The 26,596-nt window shown below is 45.5% G+C and overlaps 1 protein-coding gene across 1 annotated transcript in view; it reads right to left on the minus strand.

Moving 5' to 3' along the window:
* The window catches only part of WIPF1 (WAS/WASL interacting protein family member 1), a 77,924-nt gene extending 62,343 nt beyond the window's left edge, over positions 1-15,581 (minus strand). Inside the window, exon 1 of the mRNA XM_074967618.1 lies at positions 15,372-15,581. The gene's annotated coding sequence lies outside the window, so the exon portion shown is untranslated. The remainder of the gene's footprint in view (positions 1-15,371) is intronic.
* Positions 15,582-26,596: the final 11,015 nt, after the last annotated feature.

Consider the following 26,596-nt stretch of genomic DNA (forward strand, 5'->3'; position numbering starts at 1 on the left):
ACAGTCGGTTTCCACTAGCTTTTAAAAAATGATTGCTATTAGCTAGCCTTGGAGACTGATGTGATCCATTTTATTCAGAGAGGGCACATACAGAGGGCAGGCTCAAGGCCTATGCATCACTGAAATCCCACTTAAGCCCTAGGGATGTAGCACTGGCTGCATGCATGTAAGTTTCCTCAGATCACCATGCCCAGTGTGCACATGCCCTGTCCTGAAATGGACGTTTGCTTTGGCTGAGGGAGCAGTTTAGGCTTATGCGGATTCAGTCGTTGACCACCTCATGCCTTTCAACATGAAAGCTAGCTAGCATCTCTTCTGACACGGGCACCTGTCCCACTGGAAATAGATGTGAGACAACTCACTCATTCTCTCACCAAACAGAAGTTGGTCCAACAAGAGGTATGAGCTCACCCACCTTGTGTCTCATTTCACGTAGACCATCCAAAAGACATTATATGGCAATGATGTTCAGTTACAATTAACCTGGCTGAGATTCAAACTGCTAATCTAGAAGCAAAAGGCTCACTGCCCATTATCAGTGCTTGGCTCCAAATCCCCCCCTTCAACCAATTTTTAGTGAATTAAACCTGAAAAAGTTTTAGGGGACCACCTCTCTATCTTAACAGAGAAGTGTGTGGAATTTTATCCATTACATAAATAGAAGGAAACAGTTACCAACGCTAGACAGGGGCCGTAGTGGGTTGGATAGACTGGGCTCCATACTGAATTTGGCAAGCAGGAGGAGCCCCTTAAAATGCAGCCTAAGAGTGAAAGATAAGGCACTCATCTGGTGTTCTGGCTTCAAGCAATCTGGCACCAGTGTCAAGTCAGCAGGAGTTCCGTGGAATAATGCAGCTAAGTGTAAAAGGCAGTAAGCATCTGATTATTCAAAGATGAAAAAATAAACAGTAGACGGTTAGGTCCTCAGTGGAGAAAGGAAATATTGAATTTGTGCTTGAGCAGATGGATATATGCTCTAACAATGTTATCTTGGGGCAGTGAGGACCCTTATCACTGTATATTTTGAAAGTAGGCTGTCTGAAGATTTCTGTTAGGTTATTACTTATAGAGTAAAAATATACTACAATCCAATTTCCAAAACTCATCTTAACTAAGATTACTTCCCTCAGGGCTGTACTATACTTGTAAACCTAGAGCATAGAGAATAGAGTATCAGCCAAGGGATAGTGCTAAACATCCCCTCTCCTTTACAAGTTAGAGTGCCCCGGGAGTGGGAAAGGCACTGAGGTGCAGGACTCACAGTTTTTATGGAGGTTCTTTCTATGCCAACCCTCTCTCCCTCATTGTTTGAGTTTTCTAAGGGTCAGATTCCTTAAGGCATAAGAGGCATAGGTACGGTGCTCTTTGGACTGACTGGCAGGTATGCTGTCAGTATTGTGGGCGTGCCTCCAAGCATTACCACATGCTACAGGAGATTAGAATGTTACTTCATCCATTTCCCTGTTATTACCAGCAGAGGACTGTGCTAAACCAGCTGTTAGACAGTATGTTTATAGCTACAGGGTTACATGTAGGCTTGGCACATTCAATTTAAGTTGGCAATCATCAGTCAATTTTGATTTCACCGGACATACACAAATATGTGAAAACAATATCCATTCATAGCAGTCCTTGAGTGTAAGCCCACGCCCACAAGGATACAGTATCCCAGCTCTGGGACCATGCAGGGAGCCCTTTGCAGTGCTGCTGCCATGGCCCCACTCACTCACAAGCTGTCCCCTGGCAGGAACCATTCAGCAGAAGAATGGCCTCCCCCATGTCCAGCAGTTTGTCCTCCTCCCAGTCCTGGCCAGGGGTCTCTGCTCTACCCCACGAGGACCACAGCCTTCCCCATACTTTGAGCTTGCAAAGATCCAGTGCCCCTGGCGCTACAGAGAGTAGTAGGCAGCCCTGGCTGGAAAACTGAAAAAAAATTATTAGAATTGATAAAAATCATCAATATTAACAGCTGAATCCACAGAAAAGAAATAAAACTGAATTCTGCCAAGCTTACTTCTGATATGTTAATAACTTAGATTTACATTAACTCTTTGATGTGTTTAGTAATTGTCCAAAGTTATTCTCCCAATTAAGCAAAAGTCCCATGTAGAAGTATTTTTAAAATCGATTGCCATTGTGAATACTAATTTTGAAGATTCTTGACTGCCTATTTGTGTCTGATGCTCCCAAAGCAAATAGTACCCCCTGTACAACTATGCTTTCAACAACAAAAGTCCTCTAATTTTATAGCTGGCATTATGCCACACAGAATCCCTTAGCAACACAAACTTCTGAGAATCAGCACTGAAGGGAGATCTTAGCCAAAAACCAAGTCGTTTCAGTTTAAGAATGGCGTTGTCTTGCACCAATCCAACTGTAAGCAATTCAAATCACCATTGCCTCTCCTAAGAGGAGAATTTATCATCAAGATATTGTGAATTGCCTACAATATTCTAGTCTGGGCTCTAACATGCCTTCACACGGACATGCATCAGCAGCTTTTTACCCTGCAATGCACTTGTGAGAGCGCAGATGTTCTACCATGCAATTTCTCATTTTAGATAAATAAAAAAGGAACTTTTCCAGTCATCTTGTGCTGTTTGTCAGTCATGGAACACTTCACATTCTAGTTCCCCATAACAGTGGGGTAGTTTGTCTTCCTCTTCACTTTAGTCAGAATATACAGACGCTCACATTCAGGACATGCTAACGAAAGAGAGACCATGTCAAATCTCAGAGGGCCTGACTATGCAGGGTTCTGATTGGGAGTGGTAGGTGGGCTCTACCTATTAACCAGGACACTTCTAGTTATTGCTCTGACCCCATTTTATCTACTTTAGGTGTCTCGGGGGTACAAGGAAGCATGTGGCCTTATATTCTTCACTTTGAAGTGCACCATACTGGGGAATTCGAAAGAGAGAAAATTAAAAAAATTACACTCACTGTTTCAATCAAATTACCTCTTTTAGGGGTTCCTCCAAACCCTTCTTGAAACCTCAAAGAGCCCCTTCATTTTCTTCACTTGAGTTACAGTCCCACTTTTAGTAAAGGAGGGCTAAATCAGCTCTCTTCAGAGAGCATCCATACTGCTCCTGGAGACCTGACATGCTCCCCCAAATGAAAAGTGACTCAGAACTTGACTCTCCACAATATAATATGTTGTGATGCCACTAGAATGCCAGCCCAGCCAAAGAACTTCTAAAATGAGTTTTGCTATAAAATAACTCCTTTATTTTCCACCCTACCCAGAGTCACCTGTTTAGAACAAACACCGAGCTTTGATTTGAGAACACAGAAGCAGGGTCCTCAGGGTGGCCACTGCAATGTGGTTTGTGGCTTCTTCTTAGAGAAGCAAAATGCTGGGAGTGGTCTGTTTTCCTTTGTAGCTTTATGGTGTTAGATACAATTTGAGCAATTGTTTGGCACAGCTGCATGTTAGCAAATATATTAACACTCTGAGGCCAAACAGTAAGGGTCTTAGGTGTTCTGAGCACGTATTAGAAGCTACAGACTTCTAGACCAGGTTCTGATGTGCACACTCTCTGAGGCCTTGGGGTGCTTCACCTCACCTCACCTCTCCCTTGATTTCACTATGTGTAAGATCAGAACAGGAATACTTTTATAACCTACCTCACTAGGGTGTTACTATTTGAATTGCCATAGCTCACAATTAGGATCAGAGCAGGGGTGTCAGAACAAGCGGGGGGGGGGGGGCACTTCCCCCTTGCCTTAAGGGTGTGTGATCAGGGGGCGTAGGGCAGAGAGAAGCGAGCAGGGCCTGAGGGGAAACACACGGTATGGGGCATGATGAGTGCAGGTGGGGCCTTGGGGTGGGGGAAGGGGCAGAGTGGGGTGCAGGTCCACAGTCCAGGCACTGGTGGACCCCCCTGATTTTAGGGAGCTTCTGGTGCTTCTTGATCAGAGCCCTATTGTACAAACACAGCCTCTGTCCCACACAGGTTGTATCTGGTCTTAAATTAGATTGTAACAAGTGAGTGTAAGAAACAGAAGGAGCATGAGTGTAACAGCAATAAGAACATGGAGTTATAGACTAGCTATTTTCCCTGCTCTGTGGTTCGAGGTCATTTTAAAGGTTTTGTAATAGGTAGTACAGGTAGCGATGCCCATGGTTAAGGTTGCCTGACACTTCCCATTATAAGACCCTGCTTTCAGTTGCTTATAACTGGGCCAAACTATTATTTGTGTTGAAATTTTCCATGCTGGGTGACTGCCTCAGGACGATTTTTTTAAAAAGGAATAGTTCATCCAAAGTGGTTCAGCCATTTTCTTGACCTAGTTCTGAAAAAAAAATACATTGTTTCGCCCACGTTAAAATACTCTTACCATCATTTCACTGAGAGATTCTAGCGCTTCCATGCTTTGGAACAACGGCTTGAAATTTGGCAGGGAGAAGCCACCCTAATGTCAGGGATGTGCTTTTGCTGTCCCTGTGCAAATCAGCCCAAATTATGCTCAGGAGAGACTTGATAGAGTTTGGTAGCTGAAGATTCAGTCTGCATTGAACATACTTCAGCCCAGGACTGCAGGGACTGAGAGACACTTTCCCCTGCAATTGCCATGGGTCACTATGGTGTCACACGCAGGGACTGAGAGCAGGAAGACTGTCTCTCCCATAGATTCATAGATATTTAGATCAGAAGGGACCATTATGATCATCTAGTCTGATCTCCTGCACAACGCAGGCCACAGAATTTCACCCACCACTCCTACAAAAAAACCTCACACCTATATCTGTGCTATTGAAGTCCTCAAATCGTAGTTTAAAGACTTCAAGGAGCAGAGAATCCTCCAGCAAGTGACCCGTGCCCCATGCTACAGAGGAAGGTGAAAAACCTCCAGGGCCTCTTCCAATCTGCCCTGGAGGAAAATTCCTTCCCGACCCCAAATATGACGATCAGCTAAACCTTGAGCATATGGGTTTAAGGTTCTTAAAGATTATTCATTAAGATTATGAGCATGCCTCAAAGCTCCCCCTTGGATGGTGCCCAAGCAGTGTGGAACAGGAGGAGGCAGCTAGAATGGAGAAGGGTGAGGAGGTGGACTGGGAGAAAGGGGGACATGGAGTGGAGTCGGGGAGGGTGAGGTGGGACAATAATCACTAGATATACTCCCCTCTCAGAAGCATGAATAGAGCTCAGGATTCCCGAGTCCCACCATTCATCTGCTGTCAGCAACTCTCTATGAAACCCACTGAGAAAAAAAAGTAGCCTGTATTGTCTCCCTCTAGTGGCTACCCATAAAGAGGATGATAACTCAAGTGGCAGAAGTTGGTGGATCTAAAGGTGAATCAGTATGTTCCACACGATCTTTTTCAGGTTTGTTTGTTTTTCTTTTTTTTAAAAAGGCAAACACTGTAGGAAATTAGATCCAAACAACTACATTAGAAGAACATTCAGGTCACAAAGTCAAGCACTCAGAAAAGTACGGAAATACCAGCATTAATGTTGCTTGTGCAATGTGATTATCAGGATGCCAAAATGATAGTGGTCACAGTGCTCAAGTTGGGAGGATTTGAAAGAGACAAGAGCTAAATATTTAATTGTTGACCTTGTCCATACAGATCAAATGTTGATCAGTCCAGTAAATTTGGTCAGAAAGTACATTTTCACAACACACTACTACTAACTTTTGGGGGTTGAGTCTTTTTTTAGCAAAAGGAGGAAGGAGAGAGGGTCATTCTCTTCTCCCACCTCTCTCAAGTATTAAAGAAAGCAGACACCAGATATGAAACCTGCTAGATTTCAGGTTGGGTTACCCACAAAAAAGGAAGGATCTTCCTGCACTCATGGGAAGTTCTCATCAGAAGCCACACATCTATTGATTTGAATGAACTGTTCTCTGCACTAATGGGAGCTGAAAAAGTATCATCTTGAATTCAGCTGAAAACAGGTTATGGATGCCAAGGCCCTGGCTCAGATCTTCAGCTCATGCACATTTCACTTGGTACAAGACCAGAAGGGGGCAAATAGCTGCTGTAATTTACATCCATCTTCCATGGCTCTAAAAGGCCATTCTAGGAGCTGGGAATTGCCAGGGTCTAGCAATGTCCCAGCCATGGCCCCTTGCCGCAAGCAGGACACCCTTCATCAATGAATAGAGGGCAGTAGTGTAGGAGCCACTACAAAGGCTCTGTGCTACCCAGGGGATTCTCCTAGGCAGGGAAAATCTCAGGTGGCTGGATCTGCTGGCTTTATAGGGCTTAAAGATTTAGTGATCTGAGTTTCAGAGTAACAGCCATGTTAGTCTGTATTCGCAAAAAGAAAAGGAGTACTTGTGGCACCTTAGAGACTAACCAATTTATTTGAGCATAAGCTTTCGTGAGCTACAGCTCACTTCGTCGGATGCATACTGTGGAAAGTGTAGAAGATCTTTTTATACACACACAGCATGAAAAAAAAATTTTCATGCTGTGTGTGTATAAAAAGATCTTCTACACTTTCCACAGTATGCATCCGATGAAGTGAGCTGTAGCTCACGAAAGCTTATGCTCAAATAAATTGGTTAGTCTCTAAAGTGCCACAAGTACTCCTTTTCTTTTAGTGGTCTGAGTGTGAAGCCAGAGCACACAGTTCTAAGCTATTAGTGCAGGACCTTTGGTTTAAAAACGGACACCCAACTGAAGTCACATTTCTTTGAAATCCCTTTCCCCTTCAATTGTTACAATTAAACACTTAAGAGAACTGTTACAAAAAACAAAATATTTTTCTGGTTGTTTTGCACATTTGACTGCACTTTGTATGCAGTCATTTCCATGGTCTCCTCTGTCTGCGTGGGTCTGTTAGCCAGCAAAGGGGAAAACACCACAAAGCTGGAAAATGTGATTGTATGACACAAGTCAGCAGGGAGACTGAGAGGACATGATCTACAACTAAATTTTGACTCATTAGATTTCAAGTTGACTGTGTTCCCTTAGTATCAGCGGGTAGCCGGGTTAGTCTATACCCACAAAAACAACAAGGAGTCCAGTGGCACCTTAAAGACTTTATTTGGGCGTAACCTTTCGTGGGCTAAAACCCACTTCATCGGATACAAGTACTGTTCCCTTAGGTATCAGTAATTAGTGGCTGATGTTGGTAAACAGAAGTCTCAGACATATTGAACATTATAAACATTGGGACTTTAAGTCAACTTGGATCAGTGAGCCCTGGACGATCTCTCACATGGAGGGATATTTCTCTAGTCAACTATTTCTACTGTACATGTGTCCCATTTGAGGACTCATCTTTTAGAAAAGACTGAATAGTTCAGCTTGCTCTGTCACTGAGAGTGTCTAATCTGTGATACATTTTAGAGCACAAGCCCTTCGGTTTATCACTACCATTGCAGTCTGGCTAAGGGACAATTCAGCTTTATTTGGCAGACTCAGCTGCTAGAGTAACTCTTGACACACAACTCTCCTTACAATATAGCACCACAATACTTTGTCTGATCTTTATAACACTTGTATTGACAATAAAATGACACATTATTATATCTATTTCTGTGACTTAAAGGATTTCACAGCTTTCAGTTCATACCTCTGCCCTCTTAAGATTTTGCTATCCATTGCAAGTTAGTCACAAAGTCAAGCTCTTATTATGGAGTATAAAATGGACAAATCTGAACGATGCAAGGTTTTACTGACTTTTTAGCTATGCTTATATAACCTAGTAGAGTTTCACAGATGCTAGCAATTAGCAGATGACCTGCACAAGTTACGTTCTAGGCAAATAATTTTGCCAATGAAACAGGAAAGAAAGTAGAATCCTGCCTCATCACTCAAAAAATGAGCTACTGAAACAAAAGCAACAGAATTAAACACTAAGTTGAAGCTTCTCTCTGATTCACTTTCTCTCTTCTTGATACAATTCAGCATAACTTATAACCAAAGAGCTGAATGGGCCCTTGTTCACAGCATTTGGAATTCGAAACAGAGACACAGTTAACTCTGCAGGCTTAATTCCCAAAAGGCTCCCTTGCATATGCTGCTCTGTTTACTTCTAAACAATTTTTACATTAAAAAAAGATTTGAGATTTTTTCTTTTAAAATGCAAGTTTTAAACTCTGATTCTGTGGATGACTTTTAAAAACATTAAAACATAATAATAGAGAATGACAGATGAGTAACCAAAATAAGATCAATAAAATGGAATAACCCCTGCTGTTCACTGATTTATAAAAGTTGAGCAGTGGGAGGCGATAGCCTTATGTTGAGAAGCAGTGTAGTTTAGTGAATAATCCACTAGCCTGGGAGTCGAGAGATCTAGGTTGCATTCCCAGTTTTGTCACAAAACTTGCTGTATTACCTTAGGAAAATCACCTCACCTCTCGGTGCTTCTGTATTTCTCGCCCCCCCCCCCCCCCAATCTCTTTGGAAGGCTTCTCTGTTTAGGAGTCTAAACTATTTGGAGGTAGGGATTTCTTTCTAGGAATCTGTACAGTGTCTACCACCAGTCCAGTTCCTAGTGGCCACCTTTCCACATGGCAGCTGGGTCCCTAATAGCGGTCTCAGCAAAAAGAGAGGCCAAAGATTGAAAGGGCACATAAGCTTTACTCCCCTCTCAAGACTAGAAGTTCTTCCCTCCAGGTCAAGGCTGAAGAATATTAGTGGAGAAGTGTGCTCTGCTGCTCCTACGCTATACCTATACAGCTGTCAGAGTACTTCGCATTCCAGGGTGATCTCAATCTCACACCTTTAATTACCATTAAGTTCATCAAAATTATTTGAAAGGAGAGAGACCCCCCACCCCCTTCAGAAAATGTACGTAGAGTGGCATGTGCAACAAGACATTTGAAGCCAGAAGAAAAAAATGCTACGAAAGGCACCTAGGTCTAGTACGCAATTGGCTATTTGTTTAGCCTCTTTTCTTTTCCACAGTACAGAGAACATCCTGTACTTTCTCTATGGCTAGATGCATGTTAAAGTTTGCACTAAACAAAAATAAAAAGATGTAATAATGGTGTGGAGGGTGGGTAGTCTTCAAAGGACACAAGCCCTAAGAGGAGGAGGATAGTGTATACACGCTATGGAAAGATTCAAGAAGGCAAGTCTTGTATAAACATCTTAATAAGCCAAAGGAATCTTTGAGTTTATATCAGGAAGGTAATTTAGCTACAAAATTAGGAGTTTTAAATCCAAATTTTAGTTATCTGTAATTAGAACCAAATGCTGAAATACATCCTAGACAGGCATCATAACTTGACACAGTGTTAATAATCCACTTTATAAAACAGGCAGGTCAAGCTATTTGATGTGTTTCCAATTTATCTCCTACTAGGGCTGGGCAAACTTTCTACTACTCTCAACTTCATTACTCTCTCAGATTTGGTTTGACCTGCACCCACAAGAGGAGGTCGATATTACCAGATATAATTTGACACCCTCCAAGTCAGTGGCAGGCAGCCTTCCGTGGCAGTTGGATTGGGCCTGGAGAGAGCAGCTCTTTCAGGCCTTTGTACGTCATTCCGTTATAGGCATGGGTCTTTAGTCTCCTCATCTTGCAAAACCCCCATGTTGAACGCTCTGTAGCATCCTTTAAAGGTTCAAATCTTAAGACTCAACAGCAGTCGGTTTTTACTCTCCTAGCTTTAAATGCTGCTGAGACCATCTCTATTATTTCATTATCCAGCCCCTAACACTGGAGTACTGTGGTCCAGACACTGATTTCATTGTATGTTTTCTTGGAAAAAAAGTATCTACATGTAGAAAACATGCAAGAACTATCCAGCACTTTGCTAATAATTCCACACAGAAAAAAAATATATTTATTGCTGCTTTCTTGAAATAGTTCTGCAGATTTCACATGCTTTATCTATCATGCCGCATGCTAGTGGCCAAACCGTATCTCATGTTCAGCCTTAATCTACACAGTGTCAATGTTACAGCTCAGAGCATCAAACTGATATTGCAAGAGGAATGGCTGCTGCAAAAATCCATCAATATTTCATTATTTTTGTTCAACAATATGTGCCCTACAAAGCAGCGTCCTAGACAACTTCGTTAAATTAGGTTTTTTCTAATGCATTTCCCTGGGCTATTTGATAACTAGTGTAAGTTAGCAACTTGCATGGCTGATTAACTAACAGATGATTCATGATCCTCTTTGAAAGAAGAAACATCAAATAGAAGAATGTGAACACTTTGCTATGCGCTTGATGCAATACGATGTATATCTTCAAGACCTATTATTTAAAGCCAGTTCTAGTATTTTCCCTTTAATATTGCCAAGTATAAAAGCTATCCTGCCCAAAATAGGAGACTTGTTTGCAACTTGTAACAGCAATGCTTATTTGAAATTTCTCTCAAACGTATGGAGACTTACTGAGCAGTTGTGAACCAAGACACAATCACACTCCCCCTTTACAATACATATTACACCAGATCCAGTGCTTAAAAAGTTAAAACTACACCACATGCAGGAATGAAGTCACAAAGGAGAAAGTGTCTAAATTAGTCCTGAGGTGTCAAGTTATCAAGAAGAAGAAGAGAAATCAGCGAGAACACCCACTTTTAATCAGAATGGAAGTTTTACACCATTTCACAGCAGCTCATTGTTAGGCTTTGGATACATGTGTTGCCCATTTCACAAATTCTTTAGACAGGTTCCCCCCCCACCCCACCACCCCTTTTTTTGTGGGGGGGGGGGGCGCAATATCTTTTCTCATTGTTTCCAAACAGTAACTCGAAGGTCCAGATATTCAATTTAGTCAAGACTGAAGTGATTTTTGAGTTGTAATGCAAGGGAACCACTATGATGTAATTGGAGATAGTGTATGTGCCTTTAAGGAAGAGCTCTGTTCCTTGGGGAGACTTATGGATTATTGTTTCTGTGTAGCTACTATACCACCAGCCAAAAGGTACAGTCTTTTCTGCTTCCAAGAAAGCTTAGCAATTTTTACAAACAGAGAAACAACTTGGTAGATGTAAGAATTTCAGTGAGATAATGGTAAGGGACAATAAAGAAGGGATGTTGCAGTCTGAGGCTGTCTACACTACAAAATTAGGTCGAATTTATAGAAGTCAGTTTTGTAGAAAGTGTTTTTATACAGTTAATTGTGTGTGTCCCCACACAAATGCTCCAAGTGCATTTAGTTGGCATTTAGTTGGTGGAGTGCATCCACAGTACTGAGGCAACCACTGACTTCCGGAGCGTAGCACTGTGGATAGCCATCCCACAGTTCCCGCAGTCTCCGCCGCCCATTGGAATTCTGGGTAGAAATCCCAATGCCTGATGGGGCAAAAACATTGTTGCAGGTGATTCTGGGTACATATCCTCAGGCTCCCCCTTTCCTTCCTTCCTCCATGAAAGCAAGGGCAGGCAATCGTTTCGTGCCTTTTTTCCTGGGTTACCTGTGCAGACGCCATACCACAGCAAGCATGGAGCCCGCTCAGCTCACCATCACCGCATGTCTCCTGGGTGCTGGCAGATGCGGTACTGCATTGCTACACAGCAGCAGCTCACTGCCTTTTGGCAGCAGACAGTGCAGTATGGCTGGTAGCCATTGTCGCTGTACTCCAGGGTGTTCTTTTAGCTGACCTCGGTGAGGTCGGTCGGAGCGCCTGGGCAAACATGGGAGTGACTCAGCCAGGTCATTTCCCTTTTAAGTTTCGTCTCACGGCGATTCAGTCCTGCCGGCAGTCCTACTGCACCGTCTTTTAATGAGCAGCCTTCACAAAGAGGCTAGGATAGCACCCACCTGTCATTAGCCCCTCTGGTATCTTACATCTAGGGTCTTATTTTTGTCTTACGTGAGGCTGCAGGGGCTGGGGGGAATGGAAGAGCACAATCTGCCACAGGTAAAGGCTTGCTTCCAATACAGTTCAGATTTTCTTTGGGTCTACTCTAAGCGCAGAAGTAACTGTGTAAGTAAGAGGGCTAGAGTCCAGAATCCAGATGCAGCTATGGCATCCTGGTGTGAGTACTTTAGGGGTGAAAAAGGAAGAATAGTCCCTTGGAGTTTCATTCCTACAGGAGACATAAGGATATCTGCTGCCATTCAATGAGTGGTGTGTTACTGTAGAAAGTTACATTTCAGTAGAGGACACTGAAGTTAAAGAAATACTGGAGTGCAACAAGATAGCTTAAGTGCTTGTAATTCCCATTTCAAGGCAGATGGGATGGTAAATACTGAACGAAAATGTTACGCTGTATCCAGAGCATTACGAAAAGATTTGCAAAACAAACAACAAAAAGCTGCAGAACTGTTGGTTCTCGCCACCTTTAGTTTCAAGTTAGCTATACAGAGTGTGTGCATCTGAAAAGGAATAACTGAGGTATGACCATTTATTATGGTTGTGGTTAGTTGCCAACTGAATCCAAGAATGAGGCCCTCACTGTGCTGGATTAACTATTCTATGTTTCATACAGACCCTGCCCCAGAGAGTTTCCACTCTGAAGAGAAGACAGCCAAACAGGTTGCTTTAGTGTGTGTCACATAATATTCCTAGTACATTCGTTTTCACTGATTTTGGAAGAGAGACTGGACAACATAGTGATTTAAGTTGTAACTCAAGGGCCTATGCAAGAGACAGACACACATTAAGGGCCAACATCCCAATGAACTCCATGGGAAGAAGATAACATGGAGCAGAAAAGCAGCAGCAGAGAGAAGCGGGGAAGAGACAAAAGCCTGGCTTACATCTAAAATGTAGGTTGATCTGTCTACATGCTGAGGGATGTGAAAAATTCACACCCCTGAGAGATGTAGTTAAGCTAACCTAAGCCCCAGTATAGGCACTGCTAGGTAGATGGAATAGTTCTCCTGTCAACCTAGCTACCACCTCTCGAGGGGGTGGATTTACTACAGTGACAGACCAACCCCTTTCATTCCTGTAGCAAGTGTCTACACTACAGGACTATAGCAGTGTAGCTGCATCAGTACCACTGTACTGTAGATATACCCAAAGTACTGGCAGGATTAAAAAACAGCAGCAGCTGGAGACAGAAAGAATGGAAGAATAACAACCACAGAGACTGTCAAAAATAGCTAACCATCCTACAGGGGTAAGCACATACCTACCATGCTTCTGCTGGAGGGTTTTCTGTAAAAAAAAAAAAAAGGTATTTTTCCTGTGTAGCTTTCCTCTGACCCTCTCAGTCTTTCTGTTCCTGCTCTCTTCTAATGTGCTCCCACCTGTCTGGCCAGTGGGAACACATGAGAACAGCCATCTTTTCCCACTTTTCATACACCTTCTCCACGTGTATTAAGAGCACAGAGAATCTGCTTGCGTCTTTCTACTATAAGCCATGGTATATGCTATGCTTAACAAGGCTGTCGCCTGGGGCAGGCCTGCAGGCTGTTGTTTGCCTTAGCTCAGCAATAGCCTTCCATTTCTAGAGAAGATGAAAAAACCCACACAAAAACCACCTATCTAGGCAACACCTGAAAGGAGTCTGATGGTCACTTTGGCTCCCTGGTGAATGTCTGATCTCCAAAACCTTCAGACTCTGCCGAGGAAAGGTATGGAAAGGGGGGGCAGGAGGTCAGGAGAGAGGCAAGTTGGCAGAGCATCATGGGAGAATCTTGCACATCACTCCTGTATGCCTGGCTCTAGCCAAATTATTCCCCCTTCTCAAGCAACATTTAAAAATAAAAAAAAAGTGATAACAAGAAGTTTCATGTTTTGGAAATCTGAACCTCTCTTACCCAAAGTCACAGGGCCAAATTCTGCTCCAACCTTGGCTCAATTGGTTGTACACAAATGACAAAATGCAGAAACAAAAGACAAAAAAGACTTCAGATTCTGAAGAGAATGTAAACTGATTTAGTAATTTCTGCTTGAGTCTACAAATAAATAAAGCAAGCAAGCCTGAAACAATAGCTCAGAAAGGTGAATTGCTCCATCAATCTCCATGGGGTATTAACTCTGAAGCCTAATTACACAATTTAAAATACCAGCATATACCATTTAATTACTGATCAAAGCACTTCATAAGATGGGCATCCCTCTTTTTTTCTTAGATCTGCACAATCTACAGAGAACGCATCTTAGTTTGGTGTCACAAACGGAAGGAGCTTAATTTGTCCTGGCCTCCCCCGATTCCTCCAGTTTGATCTGGCTGCATGGGACTTACAGGGGCAGAAACAGGCATTTTGATGTTAGCTGGAACACATCTACTTAGGGTAGGGCAGAATTACGGCGTTTAAGGAAGGGCAGCATTTGGCCCCACAGCTTACTAACAGAATAGACCAGGGGTCGGCAACCTTTCAGAAGCGGTGTGTCGAATCTTCATTTATTCACTCTAATTTAAGGTTTCACGTGCCCGTAATATTATTTTAACGTTTTTAGAAGGTCTCTTTCTATAAGTCTTTAATATATAACTAAACTATTGTTGTATGTAAAGTAAATAAGGTTTTTAAAATGTTTAAAAAGCTTCATTTAAAATTAAATTAAAATGCAGAGCCCCCAGGAATGGTGGCCAGAACCTGGGCAGTGTGAGTGCCACTGAAAAATCAGCTCACGCGTGCCATAGGTTGCCTACCCCTGGAATAGACAATCCAACCATGCTCCATCCAGCCGCCCCTCCAAAAATACCCCAACAGCAGCAGTCCAGAAGGTAGAGCACAAGGAAAGGAAAATGAGAAAAGGGTGGCAATAAAAGGGCACACAGTCTATGGAGACGGCTGGGAAGAACGGGAGCTGCTTCAGAATGCAGGGAGCTTATCCGAGGGTTAGACAGACAGGTCTGGAAAACAGAAATAGGCAAGAATTCAGCTTCAGTGTCATCGCAGTAAGACAGGCGCGGTTTCTCTCGCTCGCTCCTTTCACAAGGAAGTCCCCGACTCGCAGCCTGGCCAGGCCAGCCCGCCTCCTTCCGCGGCTCCGCCAGACACGGCTCGGCGGCGTGGTGCTGTGACAGGCAGGCAGGGACCTTTCCCCCAACGCGCAAACTTTGGACGAGCAGCCCAGCTCAAGCGCTTCCCGAAAGGCTGCGCCTGCGGGCCACAGCCAGCAGGCTGCCCGCCCCGGCCGGCCTGGGAGCGCTGCGGGCCCCCGGTGCCTGGGGGCAGGCACGGGGCGGGAGGCAGCTCCTGGCCCGGGGAAGGGAGCCAGGGGCAAGCGGCGCGAGGCTCTGCGGCGATCCGCGCTGGGGGGCGGCGGGTGATTGACAGGGCTCATTAGCGCGGCTCTGAGCACCCCGAGCACCCCCAGGACTCCGCTGCAGTAAACAAGCCCCGAACCCAGCCGGCAGCTTCCCCTGCTCCGCCTCAGACACGCACCCGAGCCCTCCGCCGCCTCGGGCAACTCGGCAGCGCCGCGCTCCAGCTGCTGCCCTGTATTTACCGCCCGGGGAGGGGGCAAGGAGCGAGGCGCCCCGCGCTGCCAGCCCCACCCAGAGACAACACTCCCTCCCCCGCGTTCCCCTTACCGCACTCCGCCTGGGTCCCTCCGGGCTCCCTACGCCCCGGGCGAGGGAGGCAGCGCCCGCCTCTTAGCCAGCCGCTCTAGCGGCCGGAGCATTTTGGGATGGGAAACTATTTATAGAGCCCGTGAGCGGCTGAGCAGCAGCAGGAAAAGCTCCCGGAGCAGCCAGAGCAGAACCTGCCCAACGAGCCCTCTTTGCTTCTGCACATGTCCCGACTCCGGAGCTGGTCCGAATGAGCATGTGCGACGTGTCTGCACATGCCCATTAGCCGAGTGACGCTCCAGCAGGGCCGATGCCCACCGCCTGCCCTTGGCACGGAGCGGCTCCTCGCAAGCTCCGCTTCCCGGGAAGCCCAGCCCCGTTGTTGCAAGGGCAGGAGCTGGGGACCAGACCCGCAGGAGGAGCGAGCAACGGGGGTTCGAGCCTCGGCTCCGCTGAAGAAATGTTACGGTCTTAAAACTGCTGCCCCTTAACTTTCTAAAAAGGAAGTGTTCTGTGTTTTGGACTCTAAACAGCGGGAGCTGTATTTCCTCCCCTCCATCCTTTAGTATCATCAGCAAGGCACGCCTGTTTTCTGTGATTAAAAAGAAACTTCTCCCACAAAAAACCCCCATAAAATCCACATTTCCCCGCCATTAAAATGAAACGCTGAATTTCACTTTGCCTAACCCCCCCCATCTGGAGGTATCAGTTGAACACAGTGTTTTATTAATAGATTTGATTTTTTTAAACTGGCAGCCTGTAAGATCTGGTAGTTACCCAATCTCTCCCCCCTGGGCTCTTAACAGGCTGGTGGTGGCCAGAGGTGACACCCGGTTAAACGCAAGCAATTCTCTCTCAGTGGAGGCAGGGGGTATCCAGGTGACTCTCAGCTCCCGGGCAACCCATGCACCATCACGAGCTATCCCCCATATAGATAATAAATAGACGCAGTTCACACTTCTTGCCCCTCACTCTTAATCTGCTTGCAGACGAGTGGCTGTTCTCATTCCAAAGACTGTCTACAAACTGGACAAAGAAGAAATCAGATGAAAGAGGGTGCCCTTGCTATAGGCCAAGGGGAAAAAGCAGGTAGTTAATCATTTTTGGAAGAGTATCCATCTTCAGTCGATGCATTGTACTTTTCCAGGACGAAGGGTAAACATCCTCTCCATAAAAAGACAAAAAGCAGGGGAATGTAGTAGGAAGCAAGCCTAAGACATTGGCAGTTCGCTCAAAGTCTGCCATGCCAGCTGTCTGTGCAGGGCTGGGGCATCACACAGAGGGAACAGGCACACAGCCAAACATCTTGCCACACCCCTCAGGGGAGTTCTCTTATGGAGTGTGTATGAACACAGGCGGTTGCACACCTGCTGAAGGCTGTACTACACCTCTTGAGCCCTACAATGGATCAGGGACAGAAGTTTGAAGGAAAGGCATTACATGCATAGCATATCTCAGAGTGTGCACTCATAGAGACCAGGGATGCAAACAGGAGGGTAGGCATTTTCTAAATGATCTTGTTAAATAAAGGTGACACACACAGAGATGCCAATATAAAAGTGAACTTTCTTCATGACCCCCCCCCTCCCATCACATGATCCAGTCAGCGTTCAAAAGTGATTATCCTTGTCCTATGACAGGGGTCAGCATTCAAACTCTAGGGGTTATATTAAAATCCCATAGAATTTATAGCGACACATTGTATAATTAAGGCATTTTCTGAGGCATATAAAAACCTTTAGCCATATATTTAATTCTCAGAAGTTAAGAGGGATACAGGCCCATTTTGAGGCAACCTACGTCATCTTATATCCTCTTTGTTTATAAAAAGAAAAGGAGTACTTGTGGCACCTTAGAGACTAACAAATTTATTTGAGCACAAAAGCTTATGCTCAAATAAATTTGTTAGTCTCTAAGGTGCCACAAGTACTCCTTTTCTTTTTGTGGGTACAGACTAACATGGCTGCTACTCTGAAACCTTTGTTTATAAAGTGCCCTTTCACAGGTAAATACGGGATTTGGGTAGCGATAGGGGGAGAAAAGTTTGGGAAAAACTGATATATCTTAGAAGAAACTAGAGAGTGGGCAGGCAGATAAAAAAGAATGAAAAAGATTTAAAGGTGAAGAGTAGCATTCAGCACACTCTTCCAGCAACACTCACTACTCCACCCCAGTAACACCATGCATGGGACTCAAACAGAGAATGAGAATCAAGAAGAGAAAGCCAGTTATAACCAGGTCACAAGAACAAGCCAACTTATTTCCTGCCATCATAAATGCATAGGAATGGTCAGACTAGATCAGACCAGTTGCCTCCAGGAGTGGCACCAGATACTGGGGAGTTTTTTGTACCTGCCTCTGAAGTAAGTGGTTACAGGGTAGCCTGCTCCCAGAGAAAGTTTATTCCTAATCCCCAATTGTTAGAGGGAGGTTATGGCCTGAAGCATGAGGGCAAATCTCTGTTATTTTTTTAGATTCCCCCCTTGAACTCAGGAAGTACTTCTTATCCAGACAGGATGATCACTTGGTGAATCCTGCTGGGTTCTTGGCCTCAGTGCTATTATGTGGCCATTAGTTCCACTGGCAAAGTGAAAGCGCTACATGCTATCTCAGTCAGTTTAGCATTGCCCTGACCTTCCAGGTAGAATAGCAGCATATCTGAATCAGGGTTGAAAGATAGTTCCAGCCTCCCAACAGAATGGTCTTTCAACCCCAGGCCTTGCCTGCCTCGGATAGATTTGAGATCAGGCAGCAGGGGGAGAGTAGTGCAGCTCTGGAGACATGATGCTGCAGGCAGAGAGGCAGGCAGCAGAAAAAACAAACATAATTAAACAGTGGGAAGGAGATATGTAGGGAGGTCAATTACCCCTCTCCACATGAGGCCTCTGAGCAGCATTTGTCGTCTTACCTCAATTAACTTGTTCATATAGAAATTGCTTTGGCAGGCAAGCAACAGATTCTTCTTCCTTGAACCTAGGCTTCCTCCAGTTTTCTAGAAAGGAAACTTCTGTTAATAATGCCTCATAGCCCAGTGCTGAGTACCTGAATAAAATAGTTCTCAAAACAAAAAAGTGCTGGTGACATAGTAGCTTAGCAGGGTTTATCCAGGGCATCACTTTTTAGCTGTTGTGGGTAGAAGGACTCTCCTTTGTGCACTACTGTCCCTCTGAGCCCAATACAGAGCTGGCTGTATTTTAAAGAAGCCTTATTGAGGGTGCAGGAACAAACCATCCCGCTATGTAGAAAGAATAGCAAAAATGGCAGCTTGGCTTAACAGAGAAATCTTCGGTGAGCTTAAACACAAAAAGGAAGCTTACAAGAAGTGGAAACTCGGACAGATGACTAGGGAGGAGTATAAACATATTGCTCAAGCATGCAGGGGTGTCAGGGCCGGCTCTAGGATTTTTGCTGCCCCAAGCAAAAAAATTTTTGGCCGCCCCCTCTTTTTTTTTTTGTGCCCTCCCCCGCCCCCGGCTCCACCCCAACTCCGTCCCTTCCCAAACCCTTCCCCAAATCCCCAGCCCCACCTCCTCCCCTGGGCATGCCACATTCCCCCGGCCCTTTGCTTCCTGTGGCTCCCCAACATGCAATCCCCCGCCCTAGCTCACCTCCGCTCCACCTGCTTCCCTGAACACGCTGCTGCTCCGCTTCTCCCCCCTCCCTCTCAGGCGAGGGTGAGGCAGCGCGTTCAGGGAAGCAGGTGGAGCGGAGGAAGTGCAGAAAGTAACGGGGGGTGGGGGGGAGGGGCAGAGGAACAGCTCCCCACCCCAGCTCACCTCCGCTCCACCACCGCCGCCTCCCCCAAGCACGCTGGCTTCTCCCCCTCCCTCCCAGGCTTGCTGCACCAAACAGCTGTTTCGTGCATGGCAAGCCTGGGAGGGAGGGGGGAGAAGCGGAGTGGAGGTGAGCTGGGGCGGCGGGGCACATTTCTAGGGGCGGCAGGGCCGGCGCTGGAATGCCGCCCCAAGCACCTGCTTGTTTTGCTGGTGCCTAGAGCCAGCGCTGAGGGGTGTAATCAGGAAGGCCAAAGCACAATTGGAGTTGCAGCTAGCAAGGGGTGTGAAGGGTAACAAGAAGGGTTTCTACAGCAACAAGAGGGTGGTCAGGGAAAATGTGGGACCCTTACTGAATGGGGGAGGCAACCTAGTGACAGATGATGTGGAAAAAGCTGAAGAACTCAATGCTTTTTTTGCCTCGGTCTTCACAGACGAAGTCAGCTCCCAGACTGCTGCACTGGGCAGCACAGTATGGGGAGGAGGTCAGCAGCCCTCAGTGGTGAAAGAACAGGTTAAGGACTACTTAGAAAAACAGGCCATGCACAAGTCCATGAAGCCAGATCTAATGCATCCCAGGGTGCTGAGGGAGTTGGCTGATGTGATAGCAGAGCCATTGGCCATTATCTTTGAAAACTTGTGGTGATTGTGGGAGGTCCCAGATGATTGGAAAAAGGCTAATGTAGTGCCCATCTTTAAAAAAGGGAAGAAGGAAAATCTGGGAAACTACAGACCGGTCAGCCTCACCTCAGTCCCTGGAAAAATCATGGTGGAGAGGAAGGTGATCAGGAACAGTCAACATGGATTCACCAAGGGCAGGTCATGCCTGACCAACCTGATTGCCTTCTATAATGAGATAACTGGCTCTGTGGATATGGGGAAAGTGGTGGACATGATAGATCTTGACTTTAGCAAAACTTTTGACACCATATTCTTGCCAGCAAGTTAAAGTATGGATTGGATGAATGGACTATTAGGTGGATAGAAAAGCTGGCTAGATTGTCAGGCTCAATGTCTAGTTGGCAGACGGTATCAAGCAGAGTGCCCCAGGGTCGGTCCTGGGGCTGGTTTTGTTCAACATCTTCGTTAATGATCTGGATGATAGGATGGATTGCACCTTCAGCAAATTTGCAGAGGACACTAAGCTGGGGGGAGAGGCAGATATGCTGGAGGGTAGAGATAGCATAGGCATCGACTCTGTGGGTGCTGCAGGGCTGGAGCACCCCTGGGGAAAAATTAGCGGGTGCTCCACGCCTCCACTGGCAGCCAAGCTCACCCCACCCCATCCTCACCTCCTCCTCCCCCGGGAGGAACCAAGTCCCTGCTACTCCCCCTTCCAGCACTTCCCACCTGCCGCCTAACAGCTGTTTGGTGGCATTTAGGAGGAAGCAGGAGGAGTGGGGATGCGGCTCGCTCAGGGGAGGTGGTGGTAAAGAGGCGGGGCAAGGGCGAGGACTTGTGGGAAGGGGGTGGAATTGGGGCGGGGCGAGGGTGCTACAGGGGCTGGGCATTGAGCACCCACAGGGCAGAGGCGAAGTCAGCGTCCATGAGGGATAGGGTCTAGAGTGACCTAGACAAATTAGAGGATTGGGCCAAAAGAAATCTGATGAGGTTCAACAAGGACAAGTGCAGAGTCCTGCACTTAGGACGGAAGAATCCCATGCACTACTACAGGCTGGGGACCGACTGGCTAAGTAGCAGTTCTGCAGAAATAGACCTGGGGATTACAGTGGACGAGAAGCTGGATAGGAGTCAATAGTGTGCCCTTGTTGCCAAGAAGGCTAACGACATACTGGGCTGCATTAGTAGGAGCATTGCCAGCAGATCGAGGAAGTGATTTATTCCCCTCTATTTGGCACTGGTGAGGCCATATCTGAAGTATTGAGTCTAATTTTGGTCTCTCCACTACAGAAGGGATGTGGACAAATTGAAGAGAGTTCAGCAGAGGGCAACAAAAATGATTAATGGGCTGGGGCACATGACTTATGAGGAGAGGCTGAGGGAACTGGGATTGTTTAGTCTTCAGAAGAAAAGAGCGAGAGGGGATTTGATAGCAGCCTTCAGCTACCTGAAGGGGGGGTTCCAAAGAGGATGGAGCTAGGCTGTTATCACTGGTGGCAGATGACCGAACAAGGAGCAATGGGCTTAAGTTGCAGTGGGGGAGGTCTAGGTTGGATATTAGGAAAAATTATTTCACTAGGAGAGTAGTGAAGCACTGGAATGGGTTACCTCGGAAGGTGGTGGAATCTCCATCCTTAGAGGTTTTTAAGATCCAGCTTGACAAAGCCCTGGCTGGGATGATTTAGTTGGGGTTGGTCCTACTTTGAGCAGGGGGGGTGGACTAGATGGCCTCCTGAGGTCTCGTCCAACCCTAATCTTCTATGATTGTCCCAATATACCTTTGTTCTGAGAATTATTTTCCATTTATGCACATTACATGTATAACAAGCCGTAGTCTTCCTTTTTTTTAACTGACCTGTCTCATTTGATCCCTGTACAAACCCTGGCCATCTCAGCAACTGCAAATGGTATTATATGAGACTGTCACAGGTCCACTCACCACTTGTGACACCTCCTCCTGGCCGCTCTGCAGGTTAGCTCCTTCCAGGTGCTGTGCCCTTCTCTGGCAGTCTCTCTACCCATCATCCTCTCTCACCCTGTAGCCCCTCTTGCTCCAGGAGCTACAGCTTCCTCTTCATGACTTAGCCCTCTGGCCAGGTCACTATAGTCCTCCTCTTTCAGGCTATCAAAGTCTTTCAGGGCAAACTGTCCCAGGCAGTCTACTCTCCACTGCCTGGTCTGTGCTGCTTTCCCAGTGTCTGGTAGGAGAACTGCCCGTTCCCTGCCTAGCTTTGCCAGCCCAAATTCCCTCCCCCCTGGAAGTAATTGTAGATGCAGACTACCGTCTAGAGTCCCAAATACATTTCCTTTCACCCAGGGAATAACTGCAGACTAATTCCCTGTAGCCCCCTTTCTGCTCTCAGCTCCTGGGCTTCATACAGGCCACTCCTGTTGCTGACCAGCTGAGCCTCCTCTCTAATTAATTCCTACTCCCTGGGTCCTCCTCCAGGTGCAGCCTGGGCAGTTAATTGCCCCATCAAGCCACCTAAACCTCTTTAGGCCTTGTGTGGGGTGGACACCTCATCAAAAAGGCATAGCCATGGCTTCTGCCGAAAGACATACAGGGAAATCAGAAATCTGAATACATTCTGGATTCCTCAGGACTGTGTATGCCCAAAAGTTCATAGAAGTATGAGACCAAAGATTGGGTATTCTGGTTCCTGAACAAACCAGTTATGTCTTATGCTCATGCTTTCACCAAGAGATTAGTAGTTACCCCAAGACAGTATTGAGGGCTGCACTGTCATGTGGCATGCTGCATTCCTATCAAACCAAAGCAGTATCACCTCACTTAGTGGAATGGTATTGCTATATAATGTTGCAAAGCCCTCAAACACGTTTATAAGCCATTTCTATGCTGTTGTATCATTACACGCATAGTGCTCTGCAACGTTTAAACAGAGAAAAGTCTATTTTCCCCATTTATAGTTGGATTAGTTCACACATGAAGAATATTATCCATATTACAAAGCTCACAAGTGAAAAAAGCAGATACCTGTTTACAGCCATTCGGGGTTCACAGACACAAGGACCGCTAAAGAGGGTCACAAATCCACATGAGGCTCCTGAGTACCAGATTTTGCATTTGGGTCACTGAGTTAGCTCAAAGCAGTTTAAAACTGATGTAGGTAAATTGTTCCCTATGGACTGTCCATGTGAGGGAACTCATGAGATGTTTATTCCCCAATGTGTATGGAGTAAATTACATCAAGATACTTTTTTTCAGATCAACTCATTTGAGACTCTGGTGAAAATCTTGTTCCTAGCACCCAGCCTAAGTACCTGGGCTGGAGGAAATGTGAATCCACAGGGAGAGGGAATGGAGAAGAATTCTCCCTCTTATACAGCTCTGAAGCCACTATCCCAGGTTCACAAGGCTTGAGTAGCCTACATAGACAGCCCTTGTGCAATTCTCTGCATGGTCAGTGTCTGGTCAATCCAAACAGTCGCAAATTTCATTAGCCTGTCCCCGTTTCACCATATGCCCACCCCTCAGACACACTGTGTGTACCTATGAACATAGCCTCACCCACAAAACTGGGCTCTATGGTGTGCCTGCTCTAAGTGGGCTCCACAAAACCTCCCCCTACCATCAGCAGATCTGCACTGATTCTGATGCATGCAACGCCCGCCATACCTATGAAAGGGGGGCAGGAAAGGAGGCTACACGAATAATGGGTGTAAGACTAAGATCCTCTCTGTTTAGTCACATGACATGACAGATTATGTCTGTCCATGTCTATATCAAACTACAAACTTCATTTTGTTTTGTGAATGCCCTTTTGAGTGTATGCTGCTCTGTGCCCTCAGTGTTGCCTTTTTACCTCCATCTTAGACTAGGATTCCAGGAGGACTTAGCAGATGACTCACAATGCAGAGCAATCAAGTGTCATTAACCTGGAGGGTCTCCCATTCAAATTAAGGCACCCTAGGACAATAAGCTTGCTGCTGCCCAAAGGAACCAGTTCTCCCAGATAGACTTGTAACCAAGAAATGGAGCAGCTAATGAGAGACTTGATGCCACTGAGGCAAGTCATCTGGAGTGGTGTGAGGGGGACTGAAAATGTATAAAAAGAAGGCTCTCTCCCTGGCTGTTTTGAGAGAAGACTAAAACTGCGAGGCGAGGCGAGCAGCAGCAGCAGGTCCTGGACTCTTGAATGTACAGACCAAAACCCAAAGGGCTGTGGAAGTAGTGAAGACATTGGAGGGTTTTGTGTGCAGGTGTTTGTTATTTTGCCATAGATCTGCATATCTCCTGTGCTTTGTCTAGGAGTAAAGTGTGATTGGTTTAGAAATTCCTTTGCAAAATCTGTGTGTTCCTTGCTTTCACTGCCAGTCCCAAAGAGAGAAACAGTAACCCAGAGGGTCCACAGGTTTGGTGGGAAGGCTTGGAAGAGCTGGTTCTAGTTTTGGAGTCTGGATAGTTGGACTGTGGAGTCCTTATCTCTCAGAAAGGGAGTGCTAGCCAGAATATCTGCATCCCTAGAGGCCCAGAGCCAGAAACTGTTCCTAGACTCTATCCATCCCCAGCCTGCCTAAGAGCACATGGGTCCAGTGAATGAATCCAAGTACAGCAACCTGGTGAGTGTCCACTATGGGGAGCTCCTCCAGGGTTGTAACACCAGGCACAAATGTGGAGGATGGCTAGCTGTCTCAAAGCATATATTTAGGGTGTCAGGATCGCAGTGAGTTACTGAGCACTGCTCAGATTCCTACACAAATCTATGTGTTGATGATACATGTGTGGCTATCTGGTGATCAAAAATTACTCAGACCTGGGTCTTGCTATCTTAAATTCTGGACAAATATCAAAAGCAGTGCTAATGCGAGAGACCAGCGACAGCTGTGAAGTCTGATATTGTAAAGATCACCACATCTGAAAACAAATTCTTTAGTGGTGAAATTCCCCGCCAGGCAGAGAACCAGCTCAATACTTATGCACCACATACGTCCCTCTTAAAGTCCAATTATCTCCCTCCACTCCCCACCCCCATCCTTAAATCCAGTATTTTCTCCATTTAATTTCAGTACGTCTCTGTGGCTCTTTTTAAATATGGAAACAGAAACTGCTTACTCAGCAGCATCATGAGACTCAGATTGCCTCTCAGGCAACCACAGCAAAGGAACAAATAGAATCTTAAGCTTTGGGGGAATGCTGAGAATGTTTAGGACACTAATATTCAAAACCAATGTATTGCACTGTGTTCAGATTATCAAGTGACACCTGTCTTTTAATGTCTAATGTTTAATAGCTCATGACCTGACAGAGCCAGAACCACTTTGGCAGGACCTGGACAAATGCTTTCAGGACCAGTAAGCTTTTCCAATCACTGGTCCCGGGTGAGTGCTCAGAAGGAAATATTTCCAACCTTTGGCATATCTGAGCTCATAATCAGGCTTTTAGAGTAGGCTGCTGTCGTTTCCCTGCTCATTCTGCCATATCCACTTCAACTCAGCTGCATGTCACATGGCTGAGGTACAACTGTCTGAGGAAGTTAAATAAGGCCGTCAAATTTAGCTTATTTGCACTGTGAATATTAAGAGCAGCAGCCCATTCTGATTGCTGCTTCCAGGCACAAGCAGCACTGGAAACGGTCCTCTGGAACTCTTTAATGGCCTTTTTAAAATGCAGACTTTAAAAAACCCCTCAAGTTAATGGGTCAGGTCCCTTGGACAGAGTAATTGCTGAAGAAGAAGACACATTCAGGATGGCTGGAAATTTCTGGGGGCAAAATATCCAAGGCCCATTAGAAAGCAATCTAAGTGCATAGGGGAAAGAGTGGCCAATATGGTTAAAAGAGCCTTTGAAAGTAGAAAAAGAATCATACCAAAAATAAGGTAGACTAGAAAAGTGACAAGGGGATGCTGAATTAAGGACGTGTGATAAATAAAGTGGGGGGATAGCTCCCTTTGATGGACACCCAGCCAGCCAGTTGGCTGTAAAACTCCTCTTGGTAGCTGTTCTTTACTTGCTTTACCTGTACAGGGTTAAAAAGCCCCCAGGTAGAGAAAAAAAAAAGTGGCCATCTGACCAAAAGAGCCAATAGGAAGGTAGAACTTTTTAAAATTGGGAAAGAAACTTTCCCTTTGTCTGTTGTTCTTTGGGCTGCAGGGGTGAAGCAGCTTTAAACCAGGTATGATTATAGATTATCAATTCATACCTCAAACCTACTTATCTGAAGCCTCAGATATGTAAGTACAATTAGGGAATGTCTAGAAAGATGCGATTAGGGTTATTTCTTTTATTCCTTATTGGCTCGTGGACTCCTCGGTGCTTACCCCAGATGCTTTTGTTTTCTTGTAACCTTTAAGCTGAACCCCCAAGAAAGCTATTTTGGGTGCTTGATTTTTGGAATTGCTCTTTTAAAATCTAGCAAAAGCCTAAGTTCCAAATGTATTTTCTTTCTTTTTATTTTTAATAAAGAAAGGGGAAAAAATTCATAGGCAGGAGTTGTAGACCAAGTTGGATGAGCTTTTGATATTTTTTGAGCTGGATGAGCAAGCATCTTAGAGAGGTAATTAAGAAAAAGCAGAAAGCATATAGGGAGTGGAAGAAGGGAGGGATCAGCAAGGAAAGCTACCTTATTGAGGTCAGAACATGTAGGGATAAAGTGAGACAGGCTAAAAGTCAAGTAGAGTTGTACCTTGCAAAGGGAATTAAAACCAATAGTAAAAGGGTCTATAGTCATATAAATAGGAAGAAAACAAAGAAAGAAGAAGTGGGACCGCTAAAAACTGAGGATGGAGTGGAGGTCAAGGATAATCTAGGCATGGCCCAATATCTAAACAAATACTTTGCCTCAGTCTTTAATAAGACTAAAGAGGATCTTAGGGATAATGGTAGCATGACAA

The sequence above is a fragment of the Natator depressus genome, chromosome 11, assembly GCF_965152275.1.
Source record: "Natator depressus isolate rNatDep1 chromosome 11, rNatDep2.hap1, whole genome shotgun sequence".
Lineage (NCBI taxonomy): Eukaryota > Metazoa > Chordata > Testudines > Cheloniidae > Natator > Natator depressus.